The 14075-nt window shown below is 43.6% G+C and overlaps 1 pseudogene; it reads right to left on the bottom strand.

The window, feature by feature from the left end:
- Positions 1-349: 349 nt before the first annotated feature.
- Positions 350-1974, bottom strand: LOC131412370 (dual specificity mitogen-activated protein kinase kinase 2-like; annotated as a pseudogene).
- Between the last annotated feature and the right edge of the window lie 12101 nt (positions 1975-14075).

The following is a 14075-nucleotide window of genomic DNA, read 5'->3' as shown; positions in this document are numbered from 1 at the left end:
TCTTTCTGTTCATAAAACATAAAGCCACAACAAATTCCCCCAGCACCTCATGCTTATTTCTGTGGGTTAAAAAGAAAATAGTCAATGTTTGAGAGGAAATGTCTAAGTCTTAAATTGTTCTGACATGTCGACTGTTGCTGTATCACTGCTCCGTCCACATCTTGAACCATCAAAACTGGAATAATTTATGGGGCAAACTACACAGGGAATTTTAGTAGAAGAAACAACACTTCACGTAGGCTTTGAAGGAGAAACTTTGGCAAGGTCACCTCTAAAGAGAAATTTTTGGAGTTAAGACATCTGAAGTTTGCATAACTAACACATTTTTTAAAAAAACTATCTTCTAGATGGTAGTTTAATTTCCTCATAGCATTGTTGCAAAGATAAACGAACGTGTGTAGCCCCATTTTTTTCTCTTGTTGGTTGACTTGTACAGACATATTGAAAGAGCAGTCAGCTCCACAGCAAAGTCCAGACTGACTGACTGAACTGCTCTCACAAGTGCGAGTGCACGGCCCCTGTGTGGTTCTCTTCTGTAGGTAACAGGATAGAGGGAGCGAACACTATGAAGTAGGGAAACAATAGCCAAACTAACCATTTAAATCATAATGCTGAGAGTAAAGTCTAAAAAAAGTGAGGGAGGGTGAGAGTTGGAATCAAGATCACAGTTGGCAGCTGATATCTTATAAAAGATTATGGTCATTAGGGGAAACATATATTGGAAGAGGATATGGAACAGAATGCATGCACTTAAAATCTACATTGTAATCCATATTTAAAATAATTTATATTTAATCTATATTATATGTATATTTTATTATGGGCACTGTTTGCTTTTTCTTTACCTGTTTTGTTTTAAACCTAAATGAGCAGGTTCTGAGAAGACAGCAGGAGCAGCGTCCCCCTTTCCCAGAGACCAGAGGGCCACACAGGCTGGACAGCTAGAAGAGGAAATTCAATGTTCCCACCTCTGCGCTGGTCTCCGTGGAGGGTGCCATGGGAGAGGGTGCAGGGGCCGAGGGAGAGAAGAGGCTGGTCTGTCCTGGGCCGGAAGGGGTGAGGAGTGGAGGGGACAGATGGGATGCGGGGAGCCCATCCCCTCACAGGGAGGTGCACGTGGGTGTGCTGGGCTGGTTCAGCCGCAGCATTTTACGCAACCAGCCAACAAATCCACTTCTTCCATTTGTACCATTTGGTAAAGGCTGGTTCACAAGCATCTTCAGATCTGCTGCTTCTGCTGGGTTAATTAGGCATTTATTCAAAATTCCCGGAGATCCTGAGTGAAGGTGCTGGTGGCAGCTTGGGAAGCGGCTCCTTCACAATACCGTCCAGCAGTTCCAAGCTAGCCAGAGCTGGCCAGCTGGCCATCTGTGACCGCTGTGGGGCATCCTGATGGCCTTGGCCTCGGGGAGATGCTGGAGGCTCTCCTTCTGCCCCACTGACCATGGCCCAGCCAGAGATGGCATCCGGAGGGAATGGGGTACCTTCCAACGGCCAGCTTCCCAGGGCCAGCCCGTGCTCCAGATGTCCGACTCACCAGGTAGTCAGTGCCCTGCAACTGCTGGGAAACACGTAGGCTCGAGTTCCCACAAAGGAGTTGGCCATGGAGTCCAGCTGCCTGCTCACCCCAAAATCACACAGCTTCATCTCCCCTCTGCAGTTGGCGGGGATGTTAGAAGATTTCACATCTTGGTGCACAGTCGGGGTGCTTTTCTTGGAGATACACCAAGCCTCAGAGAATCGCGATGCTGACTTCCCCAGACTCTTGGAATTCTCTTGGCTTCCTTCAACGCCTGGTCCAGAGAGCCCTGGAGAAACCCATGATGTACAGGGAGTTACACTCGTGCAGCATCTGCAGCTCGTGGACAATCTGGTCCCTGATGGCCGGCTTGATCTCCAGTGAATCAGCTTTCTTGCCTCAATGAGGCCTGAGGGTCTATGCTGGACTTTGGTGACCATCCCGCTGTTTCCAATAACTACTAAGACTTACTGAAGGATATGGTGTAGGTTGGAGATAGAAAAAAATCATTCAAAATAACTACTAAACTTGTCTATCAGAAAATGTGGAAAATTAGAGATAAAGAAAACCCTTCTGAGGCACTTCTGTTTTCAAATATGATGAAGCAACACTTTTTCTTCCAGCCTGAAATGACTAGAAAACCAGATAAAAACAATTGTCTCCAGGAAACTAAAAAAAGAAGGTAAAGGCAAGGAATGAAGATAAAAGCAGAAGTAATTAAAAGAGAAAACCCCCCAAAAGAGAAAGTAAAAGTTGGTTGTTGGAAGTGACAGATATAATTTATAAACTTCCAGACAAAGTGATCATTTTAAAAAAGGAGTTCATATAGAAGCTGGCAATATTAGGAATAAAAGAGGATTCAACATCACAGATCCTAAAGACAGACAACAATAAGGGGATATTTTGACCAATTTTATGCTATTAAATTAGAATCAGACCTTCCAAGATCACAGATAAAAATAATCATTATACATACAATATAAAGAAGGATAGGATAGGAAGTATAGGAAAAAACAGAGCATAAAGGTAATCAGGCCGAGGAGAAAATAACCAAATCAAACTTCTTCTCACAATATGCACATATAAAACAATTGAATTAAAAACCAAAAATTGGGGAAAACAGCAGATCAGACCAGCAGAAAGAGCTGAAAGGTGATGGATGTGAAGTAATATCTCAAAAATGACATGAGCTCTATAAAAAGAAAGTATGACAGAAATGTTGATACACTTCTAGAGAACAGGGAAATAATTGCTAACATACAGCCAATCAGAACTCCAAGGGAAATAGAGGGAATGGTGACCAACGGAAATGGGAATAATGATGAAAGGTCAAGCCTTGGCCATATACTTTAAAAAAAATTTATTTCTCAATTTTTTATTTTGAAAAACCTCTATGCTACAGAAAAGATGAATGAACACTCATATACTATTCAGCTAGAACACAATTAACATAGTGCCCTATTTTCTCTCTACACACACACTTTGTTTTTGGGCCTGGACCATCTGAAAGAAGCTTGCAGATATCCTGACCTCATCCCTACACACTTGGAGCATGCATCTCCTACGAACAAAAACACTCTTCTAATAACCACAGTATCATTATCATACCCGAGAAATTGAAGTCAACAATATATCATTATAGGCTTCCATGTTCAAACTTCCACAATTGTCCACAAAATGTCCTGTATAACTTTTTAAAAATCCATAACCCTATCCAGCTCACAGTTGTCTTGAATGCAGATCAGTCCTGTCTTTTTTTGTTGTCTTTCAGGATATTGATACTATGGAAAACTCCAAACCACATTCTAGATTTATCTGAGTGTTTCCTCACAGATTCAGGCTACACGTTTTTGGCAAGAATGCCACAGAGCTGTACTTCCAATAACCTCATAGCAACAGATTTGTGTTTTCCCCAGTATTGATGCTAAAAATTTTTTCCACGAAGCATCTATGAACATTTTGCAAAGGACCAATGGAATACAGTTTAGGGAACACCAGAATAATAAAAAAAAAAAGTGAAATGCACTAAAATGTTTATGAGTTCAGAGAACAAAAAGCAGGTAAGGATTAAGTCATTTCTAAATCAACAAACTTCCTCATTTCCTTAGGCAATGCAAACTGAGCTGTCATAAAGTTGAACACCTACCAAAAAAAACACAAAACACTGTACAGATGAGCAACCTCAAGCTTAAAGAAATGAAGTAACCTCTCCCAACTTCTATCCTTATCGTATTTACTGTGTTCAAGAGCCGAGATTTGAAACCAAATACGCTTTCATGTTCTTTCCACTAGATTCTCTGCTTCATTTAGACTTATGTTTAATTTTCTGTAATTGACTATTCTTGAGTCTACAACTACTCTGGGGTGAAAGCGTGGCCTTTTAGTCTAAATAATAATGAAGACGCGAAGAAAGACCAATTTGTTTTTCTATTGTTCTATATTCAATAAGAATCAACCAGTATCAAGTAGATGAGGAAGGCCTAACCCCTCACAAATGCATGCAGTTATGCAACTCATCGCGTGTGGGGACTGGGGTCTTGGCTCCATATACTAATCATAATATAGCCCCATTTATGACCACTTCTATTTGCCATAATTCGATCCTTGCTGTTGCCTATTGATGCTGTCCTTACGACATTACAGCAAACACCTGGGAGTCTTCAGTTTTCCCTCAAAATCCTAGGACTCAGGTGAAACTCAGGTTTTACTACTAATTAGATAATCTAACAGGTTTTCAAAAAACTCGTTACCGTTCTGCCCCGCAGTGAGGTAGCCCATAGTAAGCACGTTCGTTTTCCTCTCCATTTCAGGCGAGAGCCTTTCCCCCTCGGGTGACTCTCCCAGGGCGGTGAGCGCGGATCCTTGCTTTTTGATTAAGAAATATCAATCAATACGAACGGGTAACTTTTAAGAGACAAAACTGCCTTCAGCCATTACAAACCACGCCATGGCTTAAAAACTTGAGTTCCATTTCTGCTAAACGCTGAGCATTTACTCCAACAGACTGTTAGTTGCTCTGCGGAGTCTGAGTCTCCATGTCACCAGTTGTCACACGTCCCCTGTCCCGCCCTCTACGCCATATTCGAAGCTCCAGGCAGAGAAGAAAGGGGTCCCCGCGAGGACGCCGCGGGCTGCGGCCAGGGCTGGACTCCGGCTCCGTCTCCGGGCTCCGCGAAGCGCCGAGGCCGGGAGGGGACGGACGTTACACTCGAGTTTCGGAGGCGAAAGATGCAACACGGACCCGGAGAAAAGCCAAAGCCACCCGAAACGCCGTGAGCCGCCCTCGCCCCTTCACTTTCCCAGAGCGGACTCCCCAGCCGCCGCAGGTTCAAGCCTTCCTGCACCCCCGCCGCCGCGGGATCCGGCCACGCCCCCAGGCCATGGCCACGCCCCAAGCCGTCTTCCGCCCCGCTGCCCGGCAGGGGGCGCTGCTGGCCATGTGTTTTTAGGAAGCTCAATAAGTCACAAGCACAATAAATAAAATAAATCATACTAAAAATCTGTATAAAAACCATTTCAGTGAAACTGCAGGACATCAAAGATAAAGTGAATCTCTTTACAAGATCCAAAGGAATAGGGAACATTTACATGAAAGCCAAACAAATGAAAACTAAGAAAAGATAAAGGGTAAAGCAAAAAGAAAAATAAATGATGAGAGAAAATATCTCTCAACCTAAAATTTTAACCTCAAGGAATTTTATTTCAAAAATAAGGTTAAAATAAAGACAAATTCAGGTTAAAGAAAGAGAGAGAGAAAAAGAGAAAGAAAAGGAAGGGAGGGAGGGAGGAAGGGAGGGCAGGAAGGAGGAAGGGAAGAAGGCTAGAGAGACATTCTGTAACGGACAATTTAAAGGTTGACCTTCAGGAAGAAGGAACATAATACCGGAAAGAATGAATATCTGACATGCAAGAACAAATTGTAACCAAAGAAGAATTTAGACATTAAAATTACATAATCATTGCATAAAAAATAGCAAGAAATAATTTGAAGATTAAAAGATGATTACTATGGGAAAACCATAACATCTAATTTGTAGGCAAGGTCACTGGAGTTAAAATATTTTAAGGTACTCCACTGTTCTGAAGGAGGGTAAAAATATTGATTTACTTTAGATTTTATTAGTTTCAGTGTTTATGTAAAAATTCTTATAAACTTTAAAAATAGATGTAAAATGCACAAATTCATAGCAGTATATGAGGAAAATTGAGGTGAAACATCAATCCAAAAGAAGGTAAAACATAAAGAAAAAACATAGAAAAAGAAAATTAAATAGAAAACTCCAAAGAAGACAGTGTAAATCAACCCAAATAGATCAGAAATTACAAAAATATGACTTGACTAAACTATTTGAAATGCAGGTTGTCTTTTAGACTGAAACATTTACAAAATCCTTTTCAAATCCAAATCCAAAATCCAGAGTACAAAAATGTTGTTTAAAAGATGGAATAAACTTAAAAGAATAAAGAAAGGAAGAAACACATTTCTTAATGACTCATGAAAAAGACAAGAAATCATAACTGAAATTAGAAAATCTTCAGAAAATGACCAAAAATGACATATTAGAATTCACTGACATAGAGCAATACTGGAAGTAATATATGTATAGCCTTAACTGCTCATGTTAGGAAAAATTCAAGATCAAAAATTGATCTAAGAATTGGCCTATTTAATAAGTTAAATCAATTATTAACAGAATTACTCCCAAAGAATATAAAAAGAAGAAGAATATAAAAAGGAAAATAATAAAACAAAAACTGGAGTAAAATAGAGAAGGTTTTGCAAAGAATGGTGGAATACGAATTAGAGAGATCTCTACCTTAATGTCTTGCAATATTCAGGTATGTAAAGGTTGCTTCAAATTAGAAAATTCAATGATGTAACTGACATCTTAAATTAATTTAGAGAAACCATAAGATTATTATTATTATTATTTTGTGTGTGTGTGAGGAAGAGCAGCCCTGAGCTCACATCTGTTGCCAATCCTCCTCTTTTTGCTGAGAAAGATTGGCCCTGGGCTAACATCTGTGCCCATCCTCCTCCACTTTTTTCATGTGGGACGCCTGCCACAGCATGGCTTGATAAGAGGTGCGTAGGTCCGTGCCTGGGATCTGAACCCTCAAATCCTGGGCCGCCAAAGTGGAGCTGGCGAACCCAACCACTACGCCACCAGGCCAGCCCCTAGAGAAACCATAAGATTATTTTAATAGTTACAAATAAAAAATATTTCAATTTATTTCAGCTTCCATTTAAGAGGAAATTTTAAAAAGAAATTTACAAAACTTTGGAATAACGTTAAATAACTTCAAAGTAAATCAAACAACAATGTCATGTTACTAATTTGAAAATTAGATATTGTTAATCCTAATATACAATGAAATTCCAAGGAAAAAACCCAAACCCTTTGAACTTGGAAAAGCTGGCTCCAAAATTCATATAAATTAAGAAAGTGCCAAGAAGCCAAACTATTTCTGAAAATTAAAAATACATGATTAGGGGACTTATCCTACCAGGCAGGACTGCCATATATGGATTGTGTTTAGGGACAATTTGTTTGGGCTGGGTCCCTTGTATATATACAATTTGAGTCACCCCAACTCAGCCTGTCAGCTCTTTGGTGTCTTAATCCCATCCAATCCAGCAAATAAATACCCTGCTGAGCCAGCAGTACTGGTCCACTGACTAGACCACCTCTTGGAACTGGGGTTGGCCACAATGCCCTGGGATGACATCACAGGTACGAACCCTGGAACACCTCTGAGTATTTGGTTGGGATGTGGGGGAATGGCTTGGCGTGTGCCCTAAACGGGGGAGATGAGGATGGAACCTCACTCTGACCAGGCACTGGGAGCCACACCAAGACAGTACTGGGAACCCCACCAAGACGATACTGCTGCCCTGATGGGTCCAAACATGGGGGACACTTAACTGTTGAAAGCGCATCAGGGCCCTCTGAGGCAGGAGCCCCACTTGTCTGGATTTAAGGGTGTTACCATTACCAGATATCCAACGATATTATAAAACTCTTGTAATTCAAACAGAGAGCTATCGGGAGAATGGTAGACAAAGAGACCACTGGAGCACAAAAGATAGCCCAGAAAACAAAACTACACATATACCTAAACTAGCAATATGACAGTGGCCCTGCAGGTCAGAGTGAAACAATGGACCAACACAGCAAGTCCACATGCTATGCATCTCTGAGATCATCTTATGTAAGTGCACTGGGGATCTTGAGAAGAAAGTCCATGAGTAATGTCCTCTCAGTGAGGGTAGGAAATCTATTTAGTTTAGTGATATATTACTGGTACACAGAACTGTACCTAGCACAGAAAATATTACATAAATAGCTTCATTTTTGATTAGCAAAACCACAAAAATATATACCATCCCAAATAGCAGAATAGATAAATACATTTTTTATATACATGTGGTAGAATACTTTATATTGTTGAAATAAATGAACTAGAGAAACAGCCATCAACATTTCAAAATGCGTAATATTAACCAATAAAGGGAAGCCACAGAAGAATACATTGTATAATATTTAATTTAAATAAGTGTAAAATACAGATAGAATTAAACATTATACTCTTGAGTACTATAAACTAAAACAAGGTAACAGTTAACATCAAATTCAGAATAGTGGTAAACAGAGAAAATGGAGATTGCAAAGTGAACAGTCATTTCATATGACTCAAAGTGGATACTGGGACCTTCGCACTGATTCTTTAGACTGTTTATATACACACACAAGAGACTATAAAGATAAGTCTTTTTTCTGTTTCTTAATCTGAATGAACATGAGAGCTCTTTTTATTTTCTTTATTTAAACTACACACACACACACACTTGAAAAATTAAGAAGAAGAATGACTCTTAAGTTTCTGTTTGGGGCAAGGTGATAATCTGCTGGTTACTGTCATGAAGACTAGTTTAACAAGGGCTGGATAGGATGAGAAACAGGGTGACACATCCAACGTGGTCTTTGAATCATGACCTATACTGGGTAGAAAATGTGAAAAAATAGATTAGAGATTTTATTTCACTTTTTTTTAACCTTAGTACGTTAAGTTTTGCTGACACATATGAAATGGTCAGCAAATGTTCTTTGAATGAATTACTTAAAATAATGTGATAAAATTTAAATGTTTAACCTGCGTAACATCCTGTCCTTACAGAGTTGATGACTAGTGGGCTTCACACTCAGGCGATTTGGCTTGATAAGGCTCCCTCTTCACCAATATGCTATGCTATGTGGCGATAGGATGGAAGACTGTGTAAACTCAAACAGGAACAGCAGGAATGCCTGCTGTAATGAATAGAGCAACAGAGGAAGGCTTACAGTGATTTTTGGTCTCCTTTTCATGTCCCATGTGGTTTTTGTTTTTAGCACAATGACCCTGACCCTGACCCGGACACGGACCCAACACCTACACCTATCCTAACCCCAACCCTGATGCTGACCATGACCCTCATCCTGACCCTGACCCTATCCTTAACCCTAAACCTAACCCTCACACTTACACTTACCCTGACCCTGAACATGACACGAAACCTAACCATAAACATACCCCTACTCCTACCAGTAACCCTACCAATTACCCTAACCCCTAACCCCTAACCCATACCCTACCCCTACCCCTACCCCTACCCCTACCCCTACCCCTACCCCAACCCCTAACACTAAACCTAACCCTGACACTGAACCTAACTCTAAACCTCAACCTACCCCTACCCTTACCCCTGACCCTGAGCTGACCCTAACCAAACCCTAATCCCAATCCTAACCCTACCCCTAACTCTACCCCTACACCTAACCCAACCTCTAATCCCAACACTAACTCTGACCCTGAATCTACCCCTATCCCTAGCCCTACCCCTTCCCCTACCCCTGACACTGAATCTGACACAGACCTTGACCCTAACCCTAACCCTAACCCTAACTCTAACTCTACCCCTAAACCTACCCTTACCACTACCCATACACCTACACACGACCCTGACCCTAACCTTACCCCTACACATACCCCTGACCCTAACCATAACCCTAATCCTAACCCTACCCCCACACCTAACTCGACTCCTGACCCTGACCCTGAATCTAACCCTAACCCTACAACTAAACCTACCACTAACCCTACCCCTACCCCTGACCCTGATGCTGACCCTGACTCTCATCCTGACCCTGACCCTGAGACTGACCCTACTCCTACCACAAACCCTTACCCTAAACTCTAACTCCCTAACCCCAAAACTAACTTTAACCCTAGCCCTACCTCTACCCCAAACCCTAGCACTAAACCTAACCCTGACCCTGACCCAGACCCTAACCATAACCCTAACCCTAACCCGACACTAACCCTACCCCTACCCCACATCTGACCTTGACCCTGACACTTCCCTGACACTAACCATATTCCTAGCACTACCCCTACCATTGACCCTACACCTGACCCTGACCGTATCCCTGACAATAACCGTACCGCTACCCCTACCCCTACTCGTACACCAAACCCAACCACTATGCCTACCCCTACCCCTACACCTGACACTGACCCTAATCCTGACACTAAACCAGATCCTAATGCTAACCCTAACACTCTACCCCTACCCCTACCCCAACACCTACCCCGGGCCCTGATCCTGACCCTGACCCTGAACATAAGCCTAACCCCATCCTTGCCCCTACCCCTACCCCTAACCATACCCCTATGCCAAACCCAATCCTTACCCCTACCCCCATCCCTACACCTTACACTGACCCTAACCCTGATGCTAAACCTGACCCTACCGACACCCCAAACCCTTGCCCTTCCCCTACACATGTCCCTTACCCTGGCCCTGACCCTAACCCTAAGCCTAACTCAAACCCTAACCTTAACCATACCATTAACTCTATGCCTACCCCTACCCTTACCCCTGACCCTGACCCTAACCCTAACCCTACCCATACCTCTACCTCTACCCCTACCCATACCCCTATGCTTGCCCCGGCCCCTGCCCCTACCCATAGCCATACCCATAACCCTACCCCTAACTCTGATCTTGACCCTAACAGTGACCCTGACCCTAACACTGATCCTGACCCTACTCCTAACACTAACCTTATGCTTACCCCTGCCACTGACCCTGACCCTGACCCTGACCCTAAACCTATCCGTACACCATCCCTACCCCTTACCCTGACCCGGACCCTGAATCTGACCCTGACACTAAGCCTAACCCTAACCCTAACCTTACCCCTACCTCTAACACTACTGCCGTCACACTGTCCAGTGCAGTGTGAAAAAGTGATCTCCAGGTCATTTAGCTGGGCACTGTCCATTGTGGTGTGAAAAATTGAGATCCGGGTTATTTAGCAGGGCACAGTACACTGCAGTGTGAAAATGTGGCATCAGGATCATTTAGCTGGGCACTGTCCATTGCACTGAGAAAAGGTTACATCCGGGTCATTTAGCTGGGCACTGTACAATGCGGCGTCAAAAGGTGACGTCGGGTCATTTAGTGGGTCCCTGTCCAGTTGCAGTGTGAAAGGTGATGTCTGGTTCATTTAGCTTGGCACGGTCCAGTGCAGCGTGAAAAGGTGAACTCCAAGTCATTTAGCAGGGAAATCTCCAGTGTGATGTGAAAAGGTGACATCAGGTTATCTAGCTGGGCACTGTCCAGCACAGCGTGAAAAGGTGACATAGTGTCATTTAGCTGGGCTCTGTCCTGTGGGGTATGAAAAGGTGACATCTGAGTATTTAACTGGGCACTCTACAGTGCAGTCTGAGAAAGTTATGTCCATGTCACTTATCAAAGCACTGTTGAGTGCTATGTGAAAAGGTGACCTCTGGATCATTTAGCTGCGCACTGTCCAGTACAGTGTGAAAAGGAGATATTGGGTCACTTAGCTGGGCATTGTCCAGTGCATTGTGAAGAGGAGACATCTGGGTCATTAAACTGGGTGCTCTCCGGTGCGGTGTGAAAAGGTAAAGTCTGGGTATTTAGCTAGACACTGTCCAGTGCGGTGTGCTAATGTGATGTCTGGGTCATTTAGCTGGGCACTGTCCAGTCTGGTGTGAAATGGTGACATCTGGGTCATTTAGCCAAGCACTGTCCAGTGCGAGGTGAAAAGGTGACATCAGGTAACTTAGCTGGGCACTGTCCAGTGCAGTGTGAAAAGGTGATGTCTGAGTCATTTAGCTAGGCGATGCCAGTGTGGTGTGAAAAGGTTACATTGGTTCACTTAGATGGGCACTGTCCAGTGCCATTTGAAAATATGACCTCTGGGTAATTTAGCTGAGAACTGTCCAGTGTGGTGGGAAGGTGACATCGTTTCACTTAGCAGGGCACTGTCCAGTGCAGTTTGAAAAGGTAATATCTGGGTCATTTAGGTGGGCACTGCTCAGTGTAGTGTTAAAAGTTTACATCTGGGTCTTTTAGCTGGGCACTCTCCAGTGAGGTGTGAAATGGTGACATCTGAGTCACTGAGCTAGGCATTGTCCAGTGAGGTGTGAAAAGGTGACATCAGGTCATTTATCTGGGCACCATACACTGTGGTGTGAAAAGGTGACATCCAGGTCATTTAGTGGGCACTGTCTAGTTCAGTGTGGAAACGTGACACCTGGATCTTTTTGCTGGGCACCGACAAATGCCGTGTGAAAACATGACATTGAGCAGGGCACTGTACATTGTGGTGTGAAAAGGTGACATCCCGGTCATTTAGCTGGACATTGTCCTGTTGTGTGAAATGGTGACATCGGGACATTTCACCGGGCACTGTCTAGTGTAGTGTGAAAAGTTGACATCTGGGTCATCTATAAGGGCACTGTCTAGTGCAGTGTGAAAATGTGACATCTGGGTCATTTAGCTGGGCACTGTCCATTGCAGTGAGAAGAGGTTACGTTTGGGTATATAGCTGGGCACAGTACAGTGTGTTGTGAAAAGGTGACATGAGGTCATTTAGCTGGGCACTGTCCAGTGCAGTGCTAAAGGTGACATCCAGATTATTAGCTGGGCACTGACCAGTGCGGTATGAAAAGGTGATGTCTGGGTCACTTAGCTTTGCACTGTTGACCGTGGTGTGAACAGGTGATGTCCGGATATTTAGCTGGGCTCTGTCCAGTGCAGCGTGAAAAGGTGACACCCAGGTCATTTAGCTGGGCACTGTCCAGTGCAATGTGAAAAGGTGACGTCAGGATCATTTACCTGGGCACTGTCAAGGGCAGTGTGAAAAGGTGACTTCGGGTCATTCAGCAGGGCACTGTCCATTGTGGTGTGAAAAGGTGACATCCGTGTCATTTAGCTAAGCACTTTCATGCAATGTGAAAAAGTGATATGGGGTCACTTAGCTGGGCACTGTCTAGTGCAGTGTGAAAAGTTGAGATTTGGGTGATTTAGTATGGCATTGTCCAGTATGGTGTCAAAGGTGACCTCCAGGTCATTTAGCTGGGCACTGTCCAGTGTGGTATGAAAAGATGATCTCAGGTCATCTAGCTAGGCACTGTCCATTGCGGTGTGAAAAGTTGTCATCTGGGTCATTTAGCTGGGTACTGTCTAGTGCGGTGTGAAAAGATGATGTCTGGGTCATATTGCACTGGACTGTCCACTGCTGTGTGAAAAGGTGACATTGGATCCTTTATCTGGGCATGGTACAATAAGGTGTGAAAAAGTGACATCTGGCTCACTTAACTGGGCAATGTCCAGTGCAGTGTGAAAAGATGACATCGGGGTCATTTAGCTGGGCACAGTCCAGTGTGGCGTGAAATTGTGATATCGAGTCACTTAGCTGGGCACTGTCCTGTAGAGTGTGAAAGGGTCACCTCTGGGTCATTTAGCTGGGCACAGTCCAGTGCGGTGTGAATAAGTGCTATTGGGTCACCTAGCTGTGCACTTTCCATTAAAGTGGCAAAAAATGACATCCGGGTCATTTAGCTGGCACGGATCAGTGCAGTGTGAAAAGGTGACATTCAGGTCATATAGCTGGGCACTGTCCAGTGCAGTGTGAAAAGGTGACATCGGGTCATTTATCTTGGCACTGTACCGTGTGGTGTGAACAGATGATGTCTGGGTCATTGAGCTTGGCACTGTCAAGTGCAGTTTGAAAAGGTGACATCCGAGTCATTTAGCTGGGCACTGTCCAGTGCAGTGTGAAAAGGTAATGCCCAGGTCATTTAGCTGGGCACTGTCCAGTGTGGTGTGAAAAGGTAACATCCAGGTCATTTATCTTGGCACTGTCCGGTGCAGTGTGAAAAGGTGACGTCCAGACATTTAGGAGGGTATTGTCCAGTGTGATGTTAAAAGGTGATGTCCTGGTCGTTTAGCCAGACACTGTCAAGTGTGGTATAAAAAGGTGACATCTGGGTCATTTATCCAGTCACTGTCAATCGTGGTATGAACAGGTAACATCTGGGTCATTTGGCTAGGCACAGTCCAATGCGGTGTGAAAAGGTAACGTCTGGGTCATTTAGCTGGGCAGATTCCAGTGCAGTGTGAAAAAGTGGTGTTCGGGTCATTTAGATGGGCACTGCCCAGTGTGGTGTGAAAAGGTGACATCCGGGTCACTTAGCTGGG

This window comes from Diceros bicornis, chromosome 13, assembly GCF_020826845.1.
Source record: "Diceros bicornis minor isolate mBicDic1 chromosome 13, mDicBic1.mat.cur, whole genome shotgun sequence".
NCBI lineage: Eukaryota > Metazoa > Chordata > Mammalia > Perissodactyla > Rhinocerotidae > Diceros > Diceros bicornis.
Note: the sequence above shows the minus strand (reverse complement) of the source record. Positions and strands in the feature narration are given on the sequence as shown.